The 24,405-nt window shown below is 43.0% G+C and overlaps 1 long non-coding RNA gene across 1 annotated transcript in view; it reads left to right on the top strand.

The window, feature by feature from the left end:
* The window catches only part of LOC126259685 (uncharacterized), a 29,642-nt gene extending 5,753 nt beyond the window's left edge, over window positions 1–23,889 (top strand). The window contains exon 2 of the long non-coding RNA XR_007546550.1: window positions 23,314–23,889. This is a non-coding gene — a long non-coding RNA (uncharacterized LOC126259685). The remainder of the gene's footprint in view (window positions 1–23,313) is intronic.
* The last annotated feature ends 516 nt before the right edge of the window (window positions 23,890–24,405 follow it).

Genomic DNA, 24,405 nt, shown 5'->3' with positions numbered 1-24,405 from the left:
GGAAATATCAAGTGAACTTTGACGCTTAATTCCGTGCACACCAGGAAGTAACTCGTCGATCACAGAGTTGCCAACCATACCTTGCCTTGTTGCCAAATCTCAGTTACAGTACCAGCGGGAAGAAGACGAACCGATGTGATCCTACAGCGGTCTGGGAAGTGACCATAGCTGGCGTCTCAAAGACGCGGCTGCTATGGCCTGGAATATGTAATGCATCTGATTCGCATTTCTGTAACTAGGTTTAGGGACTGGAGCGTAGTTACTAATAATACTCAGAACTTACTGCAAACTAAGCATCATAAATCAGTACCTATCATAGTTGTTTTTATATTTCTTTCGTAACTGTGCTCAAAACTAAGAAACTTATTCACGGACGTCTTCGTGCCTCGCCGATAGTCGAGCACACCAAACAAATAAAAATAAAAAAAAGAATGTGTGTGTGTGTGTGTGTCGGCGGTCAGTTTCTTTTTTTTCTAAGACTGTGTCTACAACACATATTGCATGCTTAAGAACCAGAAGAATTAAAAAAAAAGAAATTAGTTTATGAGAGCAACGTTAACTATAGCATTCGAAGTATTCATTGTATTGTATACGTGTGTGTCAACGCATTCCAATGCCCACTCAAGGAAGACAACGATACACAGTCTAGCTTCAATATTATAAATGCACCTCAGTTTGTGGATGATCTCAGGTTGATAGTCATTTTGAATATTTAGCAGAGCTGTACCCACTGTTGTTAAACTCGTTTTCAACCAATGACTCCCACAGCTACAGGGACACTGTTTGTGATACCTCTTAGACAAAATGCTTGTGCAGTGCTATCAGACGGAAAGATCAACCTGACACAAACTGTGGGAAGTTTGTTTTACAACCTTCGTACCTGGATAAAGAGCTTATCCTATTTGAAATATCTGTGAACATTGCTGCATAAGACGATTTAAGAAGAAATTAAATTCCTTCAGCTACGCCAATGTTTAATGAAATCGTCTTAACGGTACTAGCTCGTGGTTTGTGAATCGTGTACAGGCCGTACTCTACCGCATTTCGCTGGTTGGAAGGCAAAAAGATTACTGACAAATTTCACTCAAGCAAAAGGGGGACGAAATGTCTCCCACTGGAAGGTCATATTGTTTTATTTAAATGATTACAAAATCGGGTAAAACGAACATTGAGGTTGTCAGTATAAGCACATTACTGTTGACAGTATGATGTTCCACCGCCCAGGGCCTGTAATGATAAAGGGCCTTTTAGGTCAGGCATATTGTATACAGACGTGGAAGAGAGAGCACCACTAAATTCTACAATCCGTATGCATTGCATACACACAGATATTACTGTTACAGTGTACTTATGGAGCCCAATGATTGAATTGCATATTTTCCCGTGTGAAAGAGTACTGGCAAACAGTCTTCGCTACATTAGGTTACTTAAACTGGTGTCACTCTGAGCTAGAATTTATGGTCAACGACTAAGTGTAAGGACAATTAGTCGGATGTGGGTTTGGCAACAGTGAAATACTTTCCTACATTATAGAAGCGAATATTAAAATTGAACTAATATTGCGAAAATTTTCAACTTGGGTAGCTTAGAATGAAAATCTTTCTGTTTATTGCAAAGGAAAACAATTGATTTTCTAAAACATTCTCTGTCATACACAACTCGAAACAGGTCACGTCGACCAAATCATATGAAAGAACTCACAGTGACGTATATCGGAAGGCAGTGTGATCCCTTGGCTTTTGGTTTGGCAGTATTCGACAGCCATTTCGAGGCGCAAGTAAATGAAGACAGGCAGCGCGATTTTGTTATCAAGTAACGTCTTCATCAATTACTTTAGTTTTAATGTAATTTACGAGTTATTACTGATGTTTGATATTAACATGAAAAGGATTCCGTAGACAGGGAAAGAACCTGTTCTTCGGCAACTACTTCTGTAATGACCCAAAAGGCCTTAAATGATCTTCAAGCACATGTGTTCCAGCAGCGGTATGAAGAAAATGATAGTAATAATGACTGTAATAATCGAATTATCCGGTAACTTCACACTTCATAGTGGATATTCACGGACTAAGAAATTTCTTTCATTAGTGAAAATTTCATAATGGCTTCACATGGAGGCTATGATGCCTAGAAGAGTCTTTACATCCTGCTGGCGTGAGAATAGCATAATCTCCACGTCAGAAGCTTACTTCTACTTAACCATTTCATAGATTCGCATTTTTCCACCGTGACTAATTTTGTAAGCTAAGCACATCATCTGTTACAGCACACTCCTGGGGCTGGGAAATGTGGCCACAATGGTCTGGTGGAACGAACTATCACAAGTGCAATGCGTGGGTTCAGGCATTTACTTTTAAGAGGCACAAACAGATTTACTTTACCTCTGATACGCTCAAGAGAAAGACGTTACAATCCAGAATACGCATTAAACATCACGTTCCTTCATTCCCAACTGGACAGAGCCGCTTTACTTTGGGAAATGACATTGGTGGAGGTCATGGTACACAGAAATACTGTCACCAGTAAACCTACTTACATTAGAAAATTTTATTTTATTTGATGAACCGATAGCCATTTAAAGGAACAGGGCTCTTCTTTTACTTGATTGAACTAGAGACGTTGACAAATTTGGTACTGGACTGTGATTCGAATTCGTACCTCCTCTTTCGAGGATCTGAATCTCTCGGAACAGTATAGTTCAATCATTTGGTTCCTTTTTCCAAGACTGCAATCTTCTCTAGGTCTCCTCCAAAGCTAAATATGTGGGTCCGATTTCTGATCCAGTACAAAAATATTCATAATTTCATTTCAAGTCTTATCACGTGCACATCGGCTTGCTAGTGAAAATTAACGTGCATTTTTAATGTCTGTTCATGTGTTGCCAGAAATTTCTGGTCAAACACGCACATATCTTATTGATGGTAAGTAAGCAATTGATACTTAAGCTATATTCGTGGATGATAAAGAAGAACGACAGGAGTGCGGTTCGATTGTCGCTCAGGCACAAAAATTTGTATCCTTATTTTAGATTCAAACACCTAGCAGCTGGTAAGAAGAACCGATACGTTACATTGGTTTTTACTTAGTTAACAATCCGATTATGTGTTGGGTTTGTATCTCCGTCACAGAACTTCACATCCTGTGATTCATCTTTAACTACATACACACTTTGTTACTTCTGAATGGAGGCATATCACACTTCTTTCGTGATAGGAGTCCCGGTTTATTACAAAAACTGTCGTCTTTTATTTTCAAGTTTAGATTTGGTTACTGACACTGTCGAAATTTTCGGTAATTCATGACTGTTCACGGCTAGACAGCAATATGATATGATGAGATAAGGTCAGATTAATACTTGTTCCATAGATCACGAATACGACATTTCGTAAAGATGTGGAACATGTCATTTTAAAGAAAGATTTCTGTACATAGCGGTATTCAATTTCTTTACAACAATTTTTTACCCTCTCTCTCATTCTTTTTTACTTTGATCTCTCTCTCTCTCTCTCTCTCTCTCTCTCTCTCTCTCACACACACACACATTCTTTTTTTTGTTTTTATTTGTTTGGTGTGCTCGACTATCGGCGAGGCACGAAGACGTCCGTGAATGAGTTTCTTAGTTTTGAGTACAGTTACGAAAGAAATATAAAACAACTATGAGAGGGACTGATTTATGATGCTTGGTTTGCAGTAAGTTCTGAGTATTATTGGTAACTACGCTCCAGTCCCTAAACCTAGTTACAGAAATGCGAATCAGATGCATTACGTATTCCAGGCCATAGCAGCCGCGTCTTTGAGACGCCAGCTATGGTCACTTCCCAGACCGCTGTAGGATCACATCGGTTCGTCTTCTTCCCGCTGGTACTGTAACTGAGATTTGGCAACAAGGCAAGGTATGGTTGGCAACTCTGTGATCGACGAGTTACTTCCTGGTGTGCACGGAATTAAGCCTCAAAGTTCACTTGATATTTCCTGTCATTTTTATTGAATAATCTGACTTGTAATCGCTTGAGGCGTAATAAAAGATTTTAAATTTACGGTTTTTCAGCCCAGGAAAGCCATTGCACGTGGAAATCGCTACTAATCTCGTCCTTTAAAGAGCGCTTTACAAGTTCTACCACATATTCGCCTCGTAAGAGGAAGTCAGAATGCGTACCTCTTCGCTAGCTGTGTGGTGACGTGTTGAGCTGTAAAAAAGCGTCTGATATGGTTCGCGGTTCCTGTCTCGCAGACTGTAACGATTTTATCCCTTCTGCAAAAGAGGTACAAGCAGTCAGATCAAACATCGATAAGGAAATCGCAAGAAAATACTTTCAACTCATTGTGAAATTGTGAAAAACTTACAATGCTGCACAACAGGTGACGCCTCTTTCCGCTGCTGACAAGAAAATTTTGCATTTCTGGGAATACGTAACTTTCTTTCATGTTGTTAAAACAATACTAAAAATGAGAGAGATATTAATCATCAACGATATATTCGAAGTCTCTGATGTTATATATAACAGTCTCACAATGCACATGCAGTTTATAGATTACATCCATGTAGAAAACTTATTGCGAGTTAAGGCTGTTACGCAAGGTTTGAAAAAGAATGAAATGCCACTACCAGACGACAGTTACTGTAGAAAATACTGTTCTATTATGGCTCGATGCGTTCTCCCCGTTCATAATACAAAAGCTTCGAGATGCATCTGCTGCCTGGCCGTCTGTTAAACCTAAAAAGAACAAAATGTAGCAGAAGTTAGCCCTTTTTCCATATGCGGCTATTTTGGGTTGAGAAGTGAAGGGAATTATGTTCATAGTTCCATTAAGTTGGTAACTTCAGCAGAATTGCGTTTTAAAAAATGTAGGAGCGAATGTAATAGAACTTGTAAATCTGATCTGGGGTGCGCAACGCTTACCGTTACACTACTACCTATCATATAGCTACAGCAGCTTCAGAAGTCAACAACATGATATCCATCTGTACCGAGTAGACGTTAGGTTGAACCACAATTAAATCAGGAGTGGCGAAATGTGGGAACTCTATCACTGGTAACCTTTCTTATATTAGTTATTTATTTCTAGCGACGAATCAATCGCTATGTAGGGTCAGAGGACGCTAATTCCATCTTTTATTTGCGCTTTTGTGTGTCGATTAAATTGGTTCTGAACTTGGAATGCAACTCAGACCGCCCTTAACGCGGAATTTGATTCCTTCGTGACAATACCGCTCGACTACTATTTGTTGTTTGGTCAAAACTGCAGATCTGCACATATTGGGTGTGAATGGGTGCGAATCCTGGCCCAGCACTTAAGTTTTCATTATGTATTATCAAGGTCTAGCATGAGAACACTTATCTGATGGTGGATAATAATTTTGATTTTTTGTGCATATTCATTCGCTGTCAACACTAACGTAATCTGTCGTTTTTCACGCCCAGTGGGACACTGAACTATTTGAGAGATAACGGAAAGTTCAAGGATGTTATTCCGAGCTGCTGGCGGAGAAAAATTCGGTTTCTGACGTCTCTTTGTGTGTAGTCAACAACGATATGTGTGATTCGATTCCCAGTCAGCACTGAACTCTTCGTCATATTATTTCTAGTTCAAACATGCTCAGATATCGCTTCTGGTGTAACAAACCCATATTTAACGTTCGTTTTCTCTCGAATATAACAGCGATAGGAGCCGGGTTGGATTTCTGGGAAGGAAAAAATTAATGTTTCGTCTCGTTATTTCAGTTAAAACTTTTACCTACTGCCGAGAAAATCGGATATGTCACAGTTGATTGTGCTTCGATAACAATCCTTTAGGTTCTGGGTTCGAATCCCTGTCCAACACAAAGCTTTATCTCACGGCTTTTCAAATAAGTTACTTGTGAATAAGCAATATTTGACATCTCTCGTAGTTCGTTAACAGGAACAATAGATGCTGAATAGGAATTCGCGTCCATTAAAAATTTTTACGTTATGTAATTTAAAGTTGATATTTGCTAACTGATACTGTCTAAAATCGAGGTATATCAATCTCTGTATGCGTAGATAGGAATGATTGTTAGTTTCCGTCAGTCGCGAAATCTTAGTCTGCATGACCTGGGTTTGAATCCACATGCAGAACGAGACGGTTCGTCGTGTCATTTGAAGCTCATACATATTCTCAGCTAGCTGCTCATGAATAACTTAAATTTTTAATGTCATTTTGTGTTAAATAACAAGTACGATATGTTACTTTGAAGAGGAAATCGTGAATACGACGAACTTACTACGTGCATTGCCTATCTGACGTAATAATGAGAGTGGTAACATTTCAGGTATGTCATTTATTGCAATAAATGTGAGCTTACAAGCCTTAAGGACAGTCTTATCTGTGATAAGGTGTTCCCTGGTATTTCTAGTATCGTGGTATAACTTTACATCTTGAGTTATTGCGATACAGAGCAGTGTTTTCTAATGGTGACTTGTAACCATTTTCAATAGTCAAACGACTGTACCAAGGGGCGAGTAGAGGACCTGCTACAGAGCTGCGTTATGTGGGTTGCATGTGAACCAGGTGAAATGCAATTCAGGTCGTTCGAATACTTTTGAGCATGAGTGTACATGGAAGTGACATCCTTACAAACGTATTACAAAGTCGCAGTCGTCTTTCGATAGTGTGAGTGCTTATTTCAATTACACCCCTTTGTGAGTTATTGCTACAGCCAAACACTTGTACATGATCATCGCCAGGTGCAAAGATACGAAGCATTATTAAATGAATATAATGCTCGTGAATAGACGAAATGATCAAACGTAGTTTGACTGGGATGTCGGAGATCAGTTACTGCAGTTGTAAATTCCAGGCCTCTAAAGGTATATATCCAGGATAATTTAAGATATACGACCACATAAATTTAGGCGTGGTGAACACCCATGGCAGGTCAGCGTTATTGGAAGAATACTAAGCAAGTAAGTAGACGGTTACGAAATCCTCGTTCGGCCATTTCTTGACTACTGTTCGACCGTCTAGGACCGTAAGCTGGATTAAGAAAGGAAATGGATTCAAAGAAGGGTTGGAAGCTTCAAATGTCTGTTGAGAGTGTCACAGAGATGTTCAACCAGCAATGGTGCGAAACGCTACGAGAATTACTCACGAAATTCTGAAATCCTATGTTCCATAACGAGCCACGGTAAATATTATTTCTTCCGACGTATCTCTAATGTACTGACCACTCAACAGTTACGGAAATTCTGGTTCATACTTGAAGAAACAGAGAGTCTATGTTTCCGCGAATAATCTGCAGACAGAACAGATAGGAGCGGAAAATGGTACTCGTGTGTAATGTATCATCTGCCACTCACGGCACGGTCACTTGTGGAGTTGTACATGTCGTTATTCTCAGCACCAGATTCATTTATGATTAAATGGAAGATTTTAATCTGTACTGGAGAATCTTTCGCCAAGATCTGACGGATGCCAACAAATTTTCTCTAATCGTTTCCCCTTTTCTCTCTTTAAGCGAATGTACTACAAACAATTTGGTTATAAGAATTTCCGGACGGTACAATTAAAGCAATTTACCATCCTTAATTGCCTTAGTTCGTATGCATTTATGTACAACGTGACGACAAGTGTTTTATCTGTGACGAAAGTTTGTTCACATTTGAGTTAAATGTTTTTAATTCGTTTTTTAAGTAGAGCGTAAGTGACTATCAGTTACAAGAAATACGTATACTTCCTACTGTTCTCGATAAACTTACTGAGTTCATGGAACAAGGTTTTCTGAGGCCATATAATGAGACTGGTTACTACCCACCCTCCTACCCCATTCCCACCCCACCACCACAACTTCAGCGCCTTAGCAAACGTTAAAATGAAAAATAATTTCCTTTGAGCACTTCTAATTTCAAAATGACAACAGATTAATTATTATTTAGCTTTTGTAAGTGTTTTAACAAACCACGAACAAATTAGTCAATGTGTTTTACCAAACCACGAACTAATGAGTCAGTTAGATGCTGTGTACTGCTGGGTGCTAACAATCTTTCCATACTGAGTGATGAGTGGCATTTTCTTCATCCACACCCCACACAGCCATTTGAAAGTAAGAAAGTTGAAATGCGTGCATTGCACTTATTGTTTGTATGTCACGTGATTACTCTACTCCTTACTTCTGAACTGAGAGAAATTGGAGGCCCTCAGTCTGCCAACACTTAGTCTGACCCTCCAACTAACAGCAATAATAATCATAATTACTAATAATACAGTCTAGGCGCTACAGTATCGTAGTAGCTATTACATATACCGACGGAAAAGAATCGGAACACCAAAAAATTATTAATGTTGGTTAATGGAATTTCGGGACTACATTTGTCTAGGTAACATATTCAAGTGATAAACACTGCAAGACCACATGTTAATAAACGCAACATAAGAAATTGCAGATGTGAAATGCTGTTACGTTAATAACCAGGGTAACTGTCAGAATGCTGAATGCAAACATGTGAACATGCATGCACTGTGTTGTACAGGTACCGGATGTCAGTTTGTGAGACGGAGTTCCATACTTTTTGCACTGGGTCGGCCGGCCGTGGTGGTCTCGCGGTTCTAGGCGCGCAGTCCGGAACCGTGCGACTGTTGCGGTTGCAGGTTCGAATCCTGCCTCGGGCATGGATGTGTGTGATGTCCTTAGGTTAGTTAGGTTTAAGTAGTTCTAAGTTCTAGGGGACTTATGACCACAGCAGTTGAGTCCCATAGTGCTCAGAGCCATTTGAACCATTTTGCACTGGGTCGATCAATACAGGGACGATTAATGCTGTTTGTAGATGACGCTGTAGTTGTCGTCCGATGATGTCCCATATGTGCTCGACTGGAGACAGATCTGGTGAACGAGAAGGCCAAGACAATATGTCGACACTCTGTAGAGCATGCTGCCTTACAACAGCGGTGTGTGGCCGAGTGTTATCCTATTGGAAAACACGTCCTGGAATTCTGTTCGTGAAAGGTAGCTCAACAGATCGAATCACCCGACTGACGTACAAATTTGCAGTCAGGGCACTTGCGATAACCACGAGAGAGCTCTGTTGTCATATAAAATTTGAGATCAAGACTGTTGTTAAACAGGGAGATGGATTGTCACCATTGTTGTTCAATATAGCACTGGACGATCAGGCAGTGGAGAGCAATAAGCGAGGAAATGGGAACACCAAAGACCCATGTGGGGGACAAAAAGGACAACAGGGTTCAAGTGGACTGCCTAGCCTTTGCAGATGACATAGCAATAGTGAGACGGAAGAAGACGCAAAGACACAACTCGACAACTTAAGTAAGGTAGCCAGGAAGGTGGGACTGAGGATAGCCTCTGACAAGACAAAGACATTAAACACCACAGCACACTGGCACTGTGCAAATGGTGGACAAATTTAAATACCTGGGAGAATTTATAACAGGAAGGAACAGGAGCAAGGAGGGAATAACAGAGAGGATAAAGAAGATGAGGTCAGTTTTCTGCATGACGAGAGACATATACAATAAAAAGAATATATCCACAGAGGCAAATATAAGCCACTACAAGGCAACAATGAGGAATGCAGTATTATATGCTGCTGAGACGCTGACACTAGGAAGAAATGGGGCAGAACAACTAGAGAAAGGAGAGAGAAAAATATTGAGAAAAATACTAGGTCCAGAAAGAGGTGGAGAGAGGTGGATGCGAAGACCTAGGGAAGAATTGTACCGGAACATGAGAACAACATCCGGGGAAATCAGACTCAAAAGGGCAAGGTTTGCTGGGCATGTAGTTAGGATGAGTACGGACAGAATGACGAATAGAGTGTGGGAAACAACAGGAAGGACAAGGGGAAAGGTAGGAACCAAGTGGATTGTTGAACTTTGGAAGGATTGGTTGGAACTGGGGATCAAGGTCGAAGGAAAGGAAAATTGGAGGAACAAATATACACCGACAAATATGCCGGAGATCAATGACAAAGAAGAATACAGGAAAAGATTAGAATGTCACCAGTGGAGCCGCTAGGAGAAACGGAAACTGAAGATCTCGGAAGAAGAGCGGGAGAGAAGAAGAGAAAGAGCGAAGAGGTTCGGGGAGAAGAACAGGAAAATGCAGTCCACGAAGGGGCTACTCGTGGTCCTACAGAGGCCGTAACGCAAGAAGAAGAAGAAGAAGAAAATCTCACCTCAGATCGCAAATCCAAGTGATGGTCGAGAGTGTCTAGCATGCAGACAGGTCGGTTGCGGGCCCTCACCTGGCCTCCTTCTAAACAATACACAACCATCACAGGCCCCGAGGCAGTTCTAGCTTTCATCAGAACACACAACAGCCTTCCACTCTGCCCTCCAATGATCTCTCACTTGACACCACAGAAGTCACAAACGGTAGCGATTTAGGGTCAGTGGCTACAGGGCGCCTGGCTCGGAACAGTTCTTGAAGTAACCGATTTGTTGCAGTTCGTTGACTCACTGTGGTGCCAACTACTGCTCAAACTGCTGCTGCAGATGCAGTACAACGCATGCAGCGAACACGATGGCCTTCCATTTGGTAGAGTCACGTGGCCGTCCAGAGCCCGGTGGTTCATGGCCACAGCTCCCAGCAGTTACGCACAGTGGCTCCATTCCTGCCAAGTCGTTCTGCAACATCGCTGGAAGAACACCCAGTTTCTCGTAGCCCTATTACTCGACCTCATTCAAACTCAGGGAAGTGATGACAATGACGTCTTTGTCGCGTTAAAGACATTCTTGACTAACAGCAATTCATCACATCCAGTCTCAAAGGAAAGTCAAGCCCACGACCGTTATAGCGTGTATTTAAAGAAGTCTGATATGGTCCTGACAGTGGTGCTACAAGCGCCATGCTTATAAGACTAGTTAAAATTTGAATAGAAGTCATCTTTCAAATGGAGAAACACGTCTGAAATCTACAATTATGGTTAAATGGATGCAAGGAGAAAGCTTAGGGCTCATGTACAATCACGTGTCATTTCCTTTTACTACCTTATTGACATAAACACCTCTGAAATGGATAGGCCATTGGCAATCACAATTTCAGTTAATTACAACAGAGAATGAGTACGACTTCGGGCCTCAATAATACAGCAATATAAACAGGTAGGCCTTGATTAATAAGAGTTTCAGATAACCCAAATTATAAAACAACACTTAATTTAATTAAAAGGGATAAGCCAGGCCGTCAATAGCAACAGCTCCAGTTAAGTAAAATTACTAAATAGAAAACAGGCAGGCCTTAAATAACAACAGCTTCAGTTAAGTGAAATTACCAAACAGAAAACAAGCAGGCTTTATGTAATACGAGTTTCAGTTAAGTAAGGCAACCAAATAGAAAACAAGCAGGCCTTCCTAAGTAACTGCTTCAGTTAAGTAACCAAGAGTTTGAATTGCGTCTTGACAGGGGGTGCACGAGAAGGCTTATACGCAAGGAGCACAAGATTCACCAAAACAATGTTCAAATGTGTGTGAAATCTTATGGGACTTAACTACTAAGGTCATCAGGCCCTAAGCTTACTCACTACTTAACCTAAATTATCCTAAGGAAAAACACACACACCCATGCCCGAGGGAGGACTCGAACCTCCGCCGGGACCAGCCGCACAGTCCATGACTGCAGGGCCTCAGACCGCTCTGCTAATCCCCGCGGCAAGATTCACCAAATAGGAAGGCCAAGAAACGTTACAATGCGATGACTGGCCTTCCAAGGCCCTTTTCGTTGGGTACAGACTGCAAAAGATGTATTATCACAGCGAGCCTAGTTACGTGAAAGCAAGAATAACTAGCCAAATCGTATACCAGTGTCACTGCAATGTGCCGCCTCTACAACGACAACGAAATGTCAGAAAGAAAACTAGGCTGCCAAACCCAATTATGTAACCGCAGCAGTTGCAAAGTTTGAGACCCAGGCGACTCGTAAGCCAATATAATTAACAGAACGATGACGTCTGCAACGCTCGAAGGTATGACGAAACTGGCACCCGGCCGTATAACAAGAGAAAGGTACCTATCCGGTATTCGAAGACATTTAGCAGGGAGGTCGGCTAAAACCGAACCATCTACATACTGCGTAATGAAAGGTGGGAGAGGGGTGGGGGTCTTGCCACAGCATAGAAGAAACACATTATCGCTCCAGCTCAGGAAACACCATCGACTCACACATTTTAAATATTCTGTTAACAAACATTCGAGGCTTGTATGGACTCAGGAAAAGCAAACAACAGCCACAGTTCAAGGAACCAATCGATGGTGGTGAAACAGATCAGCTAAGAAATCACAACAGACCTATAGATATCAATAAGAAAACGACAGTTAAGACCTTAAAATCCAAAACTTAACTGTAGTTCATGAATCGAAACTGAAGCTTCCCGGTTCCAAAGTGGGCCCAGAATTCAGCACAGGGAAACTGGTTTCAACTCTCTGATCTCTATGCCACGTCCAGAGTTGCCTGGCCAGGTTACACACAAAGAAAGCTTTCGAAGTCAGCCACAGGTTAAAATTGGCCCACAAATATGCCCAGCAACCACTTGCCGGACTCTGTGCCCAAAACGATTGCGCAAGTGCTCGCCTTACTCACCAGGCGGACTTCTCACACCATCCTCCACACCGCTTTACCATTCCCCAACACACCATACCGCAACACGCCAAGCCTTCATCAACAATCTCGAATGAAAACCTCAATGGCCTCAAATCAGAGGGACCTCACACGACAGATCGAGTTAGTGACGCCAAGAATTTGAAAGTTGACACCTGCAACGCTGTCACGGCTCAACCTACCCTCTTAAACCAAAGGACCATTGTCCAGTCTATAGTAGAAAAAGGGGAAGGTTAATTAACAGGTTGATTAAGGTGCACCCTAAGGACAATACCAATGGCCAGATGCCTGATAACCAGACCCAGAATTTTCGCGATAGAGCGTGGGGTTAGGTTACATGGAATGGACTTCCTGAGCTTGGCACCACCCCTCACCTTACCAGCACAGTTCTTCAGAAAAGCTCATGTTCTACCTTGCCCTGAAAGGGGTGTCTGTTCCTGTTATATCGCCCGGCAGCAATGGGCTAAAATAATGTTATTCCTGGCCCATTTCCAATTTTCCCTGAGGTCTTCCGGTGTAACAGACGAAGGCATGAGGTCACTGATATACCACAAGTTGGATGGAGGAGAATTGATGGGATACTCAAACAAGAGAGCGACAGAAACTGTCTTGGATGCTTCGCGCTGCGCAGTAGTAAATGAGAAACTGAGCCAAGGCAAGGAGGTGTCCCACGTACTCGAAGAGTTATGATGATAAATGATCAAAGCTGACTTAAGGTTGCGATTCACTCCGTTGGCAAATGATGCCTGATGCCTAGGAATAATATGGCGTGATGGTTAGGTTCAAAATGAATCGAATGGCTCTGAGCACTATGGGACTAGAACTTAGAACTACTTAAACCTAACTAACCTAAGGACATCACACACATCCGTGCCCGAGGCAGGATTCGAACCTGCGACCGTAGCGGTCGCACGGTTCCAGACTATAGCACCTAGAACCGCTCGGCCATCCCGGCCGGCGTTAGTTAGGTGCTTAACAGAGTTACAAATGCAAAACTGCTTAAACTGTTCGGAAACAAACGCTGGAGGATAATCGCTAACAACAACATTAGAGGGTCCAAACCAGATGAATATGTTGGTCAGATATGCAACGATATTGGCCACCGTGACTCACGACTAGGGATTAAGCATACAAATCTGGAAAACGCGTCAACAACCACTAGAAAATATCTGTTCCCCTTCTTGGTACGAGAAAGAGGCCCTAAGCAATAAACAAAGCGTTTGTCCATAGGGTTCTCCTCGCGCTCCGATTGTAACAACCCCCTCGGAGAACTGTTACTGGGTTTAAGCTTCTTACAGGCTTCACACTCATCCAGTAATCGCCTGTATCCTTATACAATTTGGGCCAAGTGAGGTGAGACTTAACCTTTTCCATGGTTTTGTGGAGGCCCAGATATCCTCCCACTAGAGAATTATGAAAATAATGTAAAACGGGAAGCATCAGCCATGGCTTCGTTAGCTTGTTTACGTAGTATGCCATTCCTGATGGAGTAGTCGCTAACGTCAACACCTGATGAGTAGCTCTCTCAATAGATCCCACAACAGATCTTGATTGTTTGGTTTTAAGGTCAAAAAATAACTGGGTAACTTCAGCTAAACCGATACACACAGCTGGGTGAGACTCACTGACGCCCATCCCCCTGAAACATGCGACAGAGGGCGTCGGCGACTTGGTTGTCAAGATTCCTTTATGTGTCACACCTTGAAGTGAAATTCCGAGATGCAGACCGCCCACTTCGCCATCTTGCCAGTTTTCCTGTGTTGAGCGAACACCCAAGATAGGGCCTGATTGTCCGTCTCGAGATCAAACTCCCTATGCTCAAGATAGAACTGAAACTTCTGTAAGGCGAAAAGCGCAAATAGCGCCTCGCACTCGTAAACGGAGTAATTCATCTCGGGACCAGACAGCCTCCTAGATGCGAAAGCTAATGAGCGTCTTATACCTAGATCCTCCTGCAACAACACTGAAGCAATACCGGCACTGTAGGCATCAGTTTGAACGATAAATCATTCGCCGAAATCCGGCACGGCTAAGACTCGGATTGGTGATAACGGTCTTGATAGCTTCAAAAGACGCTTGTTGCCTCTCACCCTAGACAAAATTCTTCCCCTTCCTAAGTAGTTTATACAGGAAGCGGCGCCGGCCGCGGTGGTCTAGCGGTTCTAGGCGCTCAGTCCGGAACCGCGCGACTGCTACGGTCGCAGGTTCGAATCCTGCCTCGGGCATGGATGTGTGTGATGTCCTTAGGTTAGTTAGGTTTGAGTAGTTCTAAGTTCTAGGGGACTGGTGACCACAGCTGTTAAGTCCCATAGTGCTCAGAGCCATTTGAACCATTTGAGCCTGGAAGCGGCCGTCTGGGCAAAATCAGGGACAAACAGAAGAAAATAATTCGCCATCTCAATAACTCTGGCTACCTCCTACATATTTCGAAGCTGAGGAAATTTCTTCAACACCTTAGTTCGTTCCTGATCAGTCATAATGCTGTCCCCGGAAATTAAATGGCCCAGAAAGAACATCTATTTCCTAGCAAGTGTAATCTTGGACGACTTAACGGTAAACCCCACATAACGAAACGTGGAGATGATTTCCCGAAGATGGGAAAAACAATCCTCGAACGACTGACTATAAATGACATCATCAAGGTAATTAAAGACACAAGAAAACTTCAAGTTCCCCGGAATATGATCTAAAAGACGACACAAACCGTCGCCCCACTGGACCAGCTGAACGGCACCTCGTTGAACTCATAAAGTGCAGTGCAGAACACGGTGACATGTTGAGACCACTCGGTAAGAGGAATCTGATAATAAACGTGGCTGAATCATGCACCGTGAACCACTTAGCCCCCAAAAACCAGGTAAAGCAATTGTGAAGATCCGACAGGGAGAGAGATTCTAAGATAACGGTTTTAAATGAGTCTATAAGCAACCGCCAGTCTGTAGCCCTGACCCTGAGCTTTAGGAACGAGAAAAATTGATGACACGTAGGGAGATGTAGACGCCTAATGACCCCCTCATTCAACATACTCACCAATTTCTGTCTCTAGATTTTCATTTTGGCTGGCGAGATGCGGTAAGGAGACTGTAACACCGGAATATCGTCAGTCAGGTATATATAGTACAGTACAGTATGACGTTAGTGACCCCCAACTTAGTAGAGAAAACCTCGCGAAAATCCCCTAATAAATTCAACAACTGCCCTGCCTGGCCCAGCTCAATATGGGCCATATCAAATTCACCAGGGTTACAGTTTATCAAATCCCCCACACTTGCGCAATGGCAAGAGCAAAAAAGGCTACGTTGTCACTGGACAAAGACCTGAAAGAAAAGGTGCAGTTCACAAAGTCGAGACCTAATCCATTTTTCTAAATAAAATCACACCCGAATAACAAACTGAGCACTAGGTCATTAACAAGCAAGAGGAAAATCTACCATGAGAAATTAAAAATGGACAAACTATTGCGTACCTCGCCGAACAGAGGCAACTCTTGCCCATTGGCCACATGACATCTCTGAGGACGGGGGCGCACAGAAGATAATTTACAAATGCCCAAGCTCCAAATACCAATTACAGCTCAACAAGGACACAGAGCTACCAGAATACAACAGCGTACAGAATGGTACTTGTCCTAGACGGCCACAGATAAAAGGGAGGGAGCTCGAATACGCGCGCAACGTGGCACGCGCCTAAGATGGAAAAAATCCCCCGCTCCCTTCATCACCTGACGTCATTTGCCGAGTCAAAGAGTTCATGTTATGGAACACTCGCACACCAAGTAATCGCGTGCGCTGCACCAAAAACAACCTTTCCAGCAAATGTGTGCTTGAGGAGCCGCATAACTTTCGAGGCGGACGGATGAGTTTGCAAGTGCTCTCCATGCCTCCACTCCTCATCGGCAAATGACAAGGATTCAATGGAATCAACCAATGTTTACATTTCCCGTAAGTTAGTGGGGCTGGAAGAAAAGGCCAAGTGTGACCTATCCTCGGGACACATGCCCTCCAAAATGGTTGATACAGTATTGAGTTCCGAAAGCGACATACTAGGCGCACTCGCTCGACATACTGGCTCAGTAGTTCAAATGATACCCACACCTGCCAGTCATATTTGCGTTCAAGCTCGTTTCGCATCCACGGCGAGAGCTTTCTATCGACATTCAGTCCCTATAGTTGTCCTATTGACCCCACCCGCTTCGGGACTTCAGATATAAAATCATCATGAGTAGCTTTCACCAAGGGGTAAAGTAATGCTAATATCACGTGGTGGGAATCCCCAAGGCATCTGCACGAAATTCACATCGCACCAGCAGCCACAAAAACTGCTGGACACTACCCAAGGTATCGAGCGAAAGCTCTGAAATATTGTTGAGCAGGCACATAATTGCGTTGAGTAGTCTAGGAACATGGTTGGCAAGAGGGCTACCTAAACCTTTGGCCCAGACACCAGATCAAAGGCCGGCCGTAGTGGCCGGTTAAAGGCGCTGCAGTCTGGAACCGCAAGACCGCTACGGTCGCAGGTTCGAATCCTGCCTCGGGCATGGATGTTTGTGATGTCCTTAGGTTAGTTAAGTTTAACTAGTTCTAAGTTCTAGGGGACTAATGACCTCGGCAGTTGAGTCCCATAGTGCTCAGAGCCATTTGAACCATTTGAACCAGATCAAAGAACTGATTTGTAGAGGGAAGCTGATAGACTTCCTCCTGCTTCTGACTTTCCAGGCTTAAGGAAGCTGCTTGGACCTGCAAATCCCTCGCTCTATCATTCAGCTGCCCCACCCTGGTAACTTCAGGGGGCTAAGTTGCAAGGAGGTAATTTCCCTCTCACGATTCCCCAGATGTGCTACGTGGGTCTGAATTCGACGAATTTGCCTAACAGTAAGTTGACTGTCATGCAGAAAGGACCAGTTCCTCTGCACGTCATCCAACGCACCGGAAATATTATCGAGAGAAACACCTACATCCCCAATGGCGCTCGCCGAAACGAAAAGTGGGTAGCCCAGCTCCGCATGCAACGTTGCTGCCATCTCTGGAGCACTACACTCGATTTTAAGCTCCCGAATTCTAATTTAGTACTGGAAGTACTCCTTCTTTAAATGCCCGATTCCATGACAGCCCCATGAATTCATAGAAAGCTATATCCCTGTGAACAAAGGAATGCATTAATCCAGTGTTAGCCAGACAGAAAGAGATCTCTACACACCCAGCAAACGATCACGGGAAATGACAAATGCCCAGAGAAAGGGTAGACAAATATTTAAAAAAACCTGCAATCAGAAAGCAACCACGCTCTGTGAACACCAGTTTGAACCTACGATTATGGATAAAGGGATATAAGGCAAAAGGTTAGGGCTCATGTATTATCATGTGTCATTTCCTGTTACTACCTTACTGACATAAATACCAATGAAGTAGGTAGACCTCTGACAATCACAATTTCAGTTAACTGTAACACAGATTAAGACATCGGATCTCATTAATAGGGCATTAAAACAGGCAGGCTGTAATTAATAACAGTTTCATCTAACCCAGATAATGAAATATCTCTTAAATCGATTAAAAGGGAACAGGCAGGCCTTCAGAAATAACAGTTTCAGTTAAGTAAAGTTACCAAATAGAAAGCAGGCAGGCCTTAAATAATAACAGCTTCAGTTAAGTGAAATTACCAAATGGAAAACAAACAGGCCTTCTTTATAACAGCTTCAGTTGAATATACCAAATAGAAAACAAGCAAACCTTCCTGAGTAGCTGCTTCAGTTAAGTAACAAAGAGTTTGAATTGCCTCTTTACAAAGGGGTTCTCCAGAAGGCTTACATGCAAGGAGCACAAGACTACGCCAAATAGGAAGACCAAGAAAGCTTACAACGAGAGGACCGGCCTTCCAACGCCCTTTTATTTGGGTACAGACAAGCAGAAGATGTATTAATACAGCAAGTTTAATTAGGAAAGCAACAATAACTAGCCAAATGTATAGCCGTGTCACAGCAAGACGCCGCCTCGACAACGACGGCGAAACGTCCGAAGGAAAACTAAGCTGCCAAACCCAATTCGTAGCCTCAGCAATTGCAAAGTTTGAGACCCATGCACCTCGTAAGCCAATATAATTAACAGAACGATGACGTCTGCAGTGCCTAAAGGTATGTCTAAACTGGCACCCGGCCGTATAACAAGAGAAAGGTACCTATCTGGTGATCGAAGACATTTGACAGGGGGGTACTGCATAACGAACGGCGGTGGACAGGGAGGGGGGGGGGGGGGTCCGTCCACAGCATAGAAGAAACACATTATCGCACCAGCTCAGGAGTCGGCTCGCACAGGCTGAGGAAAAGTAAACAACAGCTACAATCCAAGGAACCAACTGGTGGTAAAATAGATGAGCTAAGAAATCGCAACAAAACTACAGGCGTCAATATTTACTTATTTATTTGCTGCCATTTACAAGTGACCCGCCACCTTGTTACTAAGACAGGTTGTACTTTCACAATACGAAATTTTACAAGTACAGAATATGATACTTATTTGTTATTTCTTACTTTCAAAAAGGATTAATAGTATGCCAGCTTTAAATATTTACAAACTTAAAAGTAATGAAGAAACGAAAGCTTTAAAATTAGCGATTTATGAATGGAAGATGTGAATTTACGAAGACAGAGAAGAGGTTATGACATTTTATAACTTTCACACATATTATGAATTCGGAAAATTTTTTTCTAAGCTAAACAACTTTCCTACGTTTAACATGGATAGATAAAAGGTACTAAACAATCATGAAATTAACAAAATTTTGGAAAATCTAATTATAAACCACAACGATACTTTTTGGAAGAATGAAAACAGATAATAGGTAAGATGATAGTGGAAGAATGTCCCTTCACCAAGTGTGCCTGACGGTGAGTGTCTTGTCCATCAAGCCACCGACCGCCAATCACAGCTTTTCATCTAAATCTAACATCTATTCTTGATTTCCTAATAACTAAACCTGAACCTCAATTTATTTAATTACTTTTTTTAGGCTGTTGTGTTGCTTATTTAAGGTATTCCTTCATTTTCATTTACGGTCATGTCTGGATCAATGTCATCACTTGATTCTATGTCGGAATCAGTGCTGTTTTCCAATCTGTGGATTTCTTCCTGTGTATGCTTATAGGCTCGTTGTCTAGCTCGGACATACGCTCTATAGATCGCTTTGGATACATCGTCAGTGAGTGTGTTTAACATGGTCCATTGGTCTTCGTCTCTGAGCACTGCGTGTATGGTGTCTTGAATATTATTGTGGTTCAAGTGTATTGTGTGTCTGATGTTGGTATATCGTCCGCAGAAAAAAGCGATGTGTTCTGAAGAGCCATCTTCCCCACATGTGCATATTGGTGTCCGCCTGAGGCTCACGCGGTGTGAGAGATCAGGGCCGTGTCCTGTTAAGAAGTGAGCATACCACGGCTGGGATTGGTATGTTTGAGTTTTAGTCTCTCCCTTACATCGGGAAAGAACTGGTGTAGCCCGCGGCCCTTATCACTTGTGTTTCACTCACGTTGCCAGGTATCCATCCTCCAATTTTATAGTATTCATTTTGTGTCAGTTGGTGTTCCAGTGATCTTTCGAACCCGGTAGTTCCTGCCCACCTTAAGACAGCTTATAGCAGCTATATATCTTATAGTAATGTTTATCGGATAGATTCGGAGCACCACACAGAGTGATTCCACTGAGGTGGTGCTGAAAACTCCCGATAGTCTATGTAGGCCTCTCCTTTGTCTTCATGCGTTGAGGATCCAGTTTATTGATAGGCTCAAACTATGAGCCCATGTGCTGACATCGAAGTTAAGTCTCGACTAGAAGAGAGCACAATGGTATGTCCGTGTAACTGACAAGGGGAGTTTAAATTGTACTGAATTCAGTATTGCCAATTTGTGTAGTACTTTTTCTCCCTTTTTTGACAATGCGCATGTGTTTTTGGAAATTTTCCTTTTCGTCGAAGTGTACCTCAAGATAGCCTGTAGTGATCGCTTGTTTAATGTTTGTGTTCCCTATTTTTACACTAGGGTTACACTGGTGTTTTCGTCGCACGAAAATTTTTGATTCCACAGATAGATTAATATGACCAAGATGGGATGATGTGCTACCAGCAAGACGGTGCACCACCTCACTTCCTCAAGGAAGTTCAAGGTTTCCTCGATAATCGCTTCCCGCATTGGTCTGAAGAGACAATCGCATGGCCACATCGCTCCCCGTACTTGACACCACTTGATTTCCGTCTCTCAGGTTTCATTGAAGACCTCGTGTATGTTCCTCCCCTACCAAACTTTTCTAACGACCTGAAAAATCGAATATACGCTGTCGTTACCTAAGTTACATCCGATTTGCTGCAACAACTGTGGGAAGAAACTCACTGCCGGTGGGATGTTTGCAGCATCGGAAATGGCAGTCGCAACGATCCAGGTAACACTCGATACTTTTATGTGAAACTTGAAGTTTTTTGCAACAATACGACACGTCTACGAATTTTGTATACTATATCAGCAACTTTCTATGTAATTCCAAAGTTGTAATAGTCCTTTTTGACTCACCCTGTATATCTTACCACATGTAGTACTCCCAATCACATTTCCCGAAGTCTAATTTGCTGTGTTATCGAACGTTGTTCGCTTACTCGAAATCAGAGTTCAAGCATTGTGTTTCAATGAAATAGAACTAAGAGGAAATTAACACTTGTCAAATGCGACGTGTCGACATTCTCGGTGTAATCACCTTAGAGTACTCCAACATCAAAAACTGCAGTGAGCACACTAGGCAGATCTTTTGCGCGAGTTGTTACATCCCACAGTGGCGTGAGCCAAATCTGTCCCAGTGCCGTATGGATGAATGTGGCCACACACATACCAAAACAGTTTGGAACCATCGACAGTCCACCTAGAATAATATCTCACTAACTGAGAAGGAACTCAAACCCTCTCGCAAATGAGATAATAACCATAACTGCCCATTAGTGTACTAAACATTTTCCGAATCTTGGTTCTTAATGTTAATGTGTATTAAATCTTATCGGACTTAACTGCTAAGGTCATCAGTCCCTAAGCTTACACACTACTTAACCTAGATTATCCTAAGGACACACACACACACACACACACACACACACACACACACACACACACACACACACACACCCATGGCCGTGGGAGGACTCGAACCTCCGCCGAGACCAGCCGCACAGTCCATGACGGCAGCGCCTTAGACCGCTCGGCTAATCCTGCGCGGCCGGAATCTTGGTGCTTTAATATTTCTTACTATGACGGCAGTTCAATAAGTAATGCAACACATTTTTTTTCTCGGCCAATGTTGGTTGAAAAAACCGGAAATTTCTTGTGGAATATTTTCAAACATTCCCACTTCGTCTCGTATAGTTTCATTGACTTCCGACAGGTGGCAGCGCTGTACGGAGCTGTTAAAATGGCGTCTGTAACGGATGTGCGTTGCAACCAATGGGCAGTGATCGAGTTTCTTTTGGCGGAAAACCAGGGCATCTCAGATATTCATAGGCGCTTGCAGAATGTCTACGGTGATCTGGCAGTGGACAAAAGCACGGTGAGTCGTTGGGCAAAGCGTGTGTCATCATCGCCGCAAGGTCAAGCAAGACTGTCTGATCTCCCGCGTGCGGGCCGGCCGTGCACAGCTGTGACTCCTGCAATGGCGGAGCGTGCGAACACACTCGTTCGAGATGATCGACGGATCAGCAGTGCTCAACTTGACATCTCTGTTGGTAGTGCTGTCACAATTGTTCATCAGTTGGGATATTCAAAGGTTTGTTCCCACTGGATCCCTTGTTGTCTAACCGAACACCATAAAGAGCAAAGGAGAACAATCTGTGCGGAATTGCTTGCTCGTCATGTGGCTGAGGGTGACAATTTCTTGTCAAAGATTGTTACAGGCGATGAAACATGGGTTCATCACTTCGAACCTGAAACAAACGGCAATCAATGGAGTGGCGCCACACCCACTCCCCTACCAAGAAAAAGTTTAAAGCCATACCCTCAGCCGGTAAAGTCATGGTTACAGTCTTCTGGGACGCTGAAGGGGTTATTCTGTTCGATGTCCTTCCCCGTGGTCAAACGATCAACTCTGAAGTGTATTGTGCTACTCTTCAGAAATTGAAGAAACGACTTCAGCGTGTTCGTAGGCACAAAAATCAGAACGAACTTCTCCTTCTTCATGACAACGCAAGACCTCACACAAGTCTTCGCACCCGAGAGGAGCTCACAAAACTTCAGTGGACTGTTATTCCTCATGCACCCTACAGCCCCGATCTCGCACCGTCGGATTTCCATATGTTTGGCCCAATGAAGGACGCAATCCGTGGGACGCACTACGCGGATGATGAAGAAGTTATTGATGCAGTACGACGTTGGCTCCGACATCGACCAGTGGAATGGTACCGTGCAGGCATACAGGCCCTCATTTCAAGGTGGCGTAAGGCCGTAGCACTGAATGGAGATTACGTTGAAAAATAGTGTTGCGTAGCTAAAAGATTGGGGAATAACCTGGTGTGTTTCAATGCTGAATAAAACAACCCCTGTTTCAGAAAAAAAATGTGTTGCATTACTTATTGAACTGCCCTCGTATTTTTACAAGACCAATCTGACAACTGAGTATTACCGAAGCTTACTTAACGTCTTAGGTAAGAGACTGTCACATGAGTAGATATATAAAACACTCATTGTTTATATAAAATATACACTCTTTTCTTTTTCTTTTCAGAATGACTGTGTAATGAAGACAACGGAGTTACTTGTGGTGGCAACTGTCATACTGTCGTTCGACAAAGTTTGTGACACGGTGCCAACAAGAAGGCAACAACAAGGGTCACTACAGCGTCGGCATCAGGGTCAACAGCCCCACCAGCGTGTGGCGCTCGCTCCATGGTACGAGGAATATCCTGACATGACGGCGTACCAGGATGTGCCACCTTACTTGTCTGTATACCCCGTGGTGCTGTATGATGGGTCCATTTACTATCCGCCTCCTATGGACTTGCAAGATCCTTTTTACTACATGGGGCTGGGAGGATATGGACCCTGCCGCAGTGGCCAGAAGAAGCATAGTCATCAGCACCAACCAAGACAATAGATAACATTTCAACAACACGTGGACTGTCACAGCAAAACTGGCGTGTTAACATCACTCACTCAGTTTGTTATTGACACTGTTACAGCGTTCTCCGTGTGAGTTGCTAAAACCACATGTGACAGAGCCCCAAGTACCTGAAAAACGCAGAACTGGATTTACCTGTGTGCTGTGGAACTTCAACTACTCCAATTAAAGTGGAAAAATCAATTCAGAGTGACATTTATTAAAATACAAAAATTACATTTATGTTGTATCTTACCAGTCTCATAGGAACAAAATGTTCATAGAGTAGGTAATACCATTAAGCTACGGAGAAAGAACAGCTTACAAGCAATAAGCCGATACCGAAAGACAAAGTACATGATGCTTCAACTCTACTTAAATTCGAAAGCCGTATCATATATATATATACTTTATTTCCAGATATGTGCTCGGGTTCCCGGGTTCGATTCCCGGCGGGGTCAGGGATTTCCTCTGCCTCGTGATGGCTGGGTGTTGTGTGCTGTCCTTAGGTTAGTTAGGTTTAAGTAGTTCTAAGTTCTAGGGGACTGATGACCATAGATGTTAAGTCCCATAGTGCTCAGAGCCATCTGAACCATTTTTCCAGATATGTGTGTCATCTCAAATTTCACAGCGATAACAACTCCATAACACTAACAGAACATACATAGCTGCAAAACGGGCACAGCTCAGAATTATTCAAATATAGATTTTAGTGTGAAC

Source organism: Schistocerca nitens, chromosome 5 (assembly GCF_023898315.1).
Source record: "Schistocerca nitens isolate TAMUIC-IGC-003100 chromosome 5, iqSchNite1.1, whole genome shotgun sequence".
Lineage (NCBI taxonomy): Eukaryota > Metazoa > Arthropoda > Insecta > Orthoptera > Acrididae > Schistocerca > Schistocerca nitens.
The sequence above is the reverse complement of the archived record's forward strand: the minus strand, read 5'-3'. Positions and strand labels throughout refer to the sequence as shown.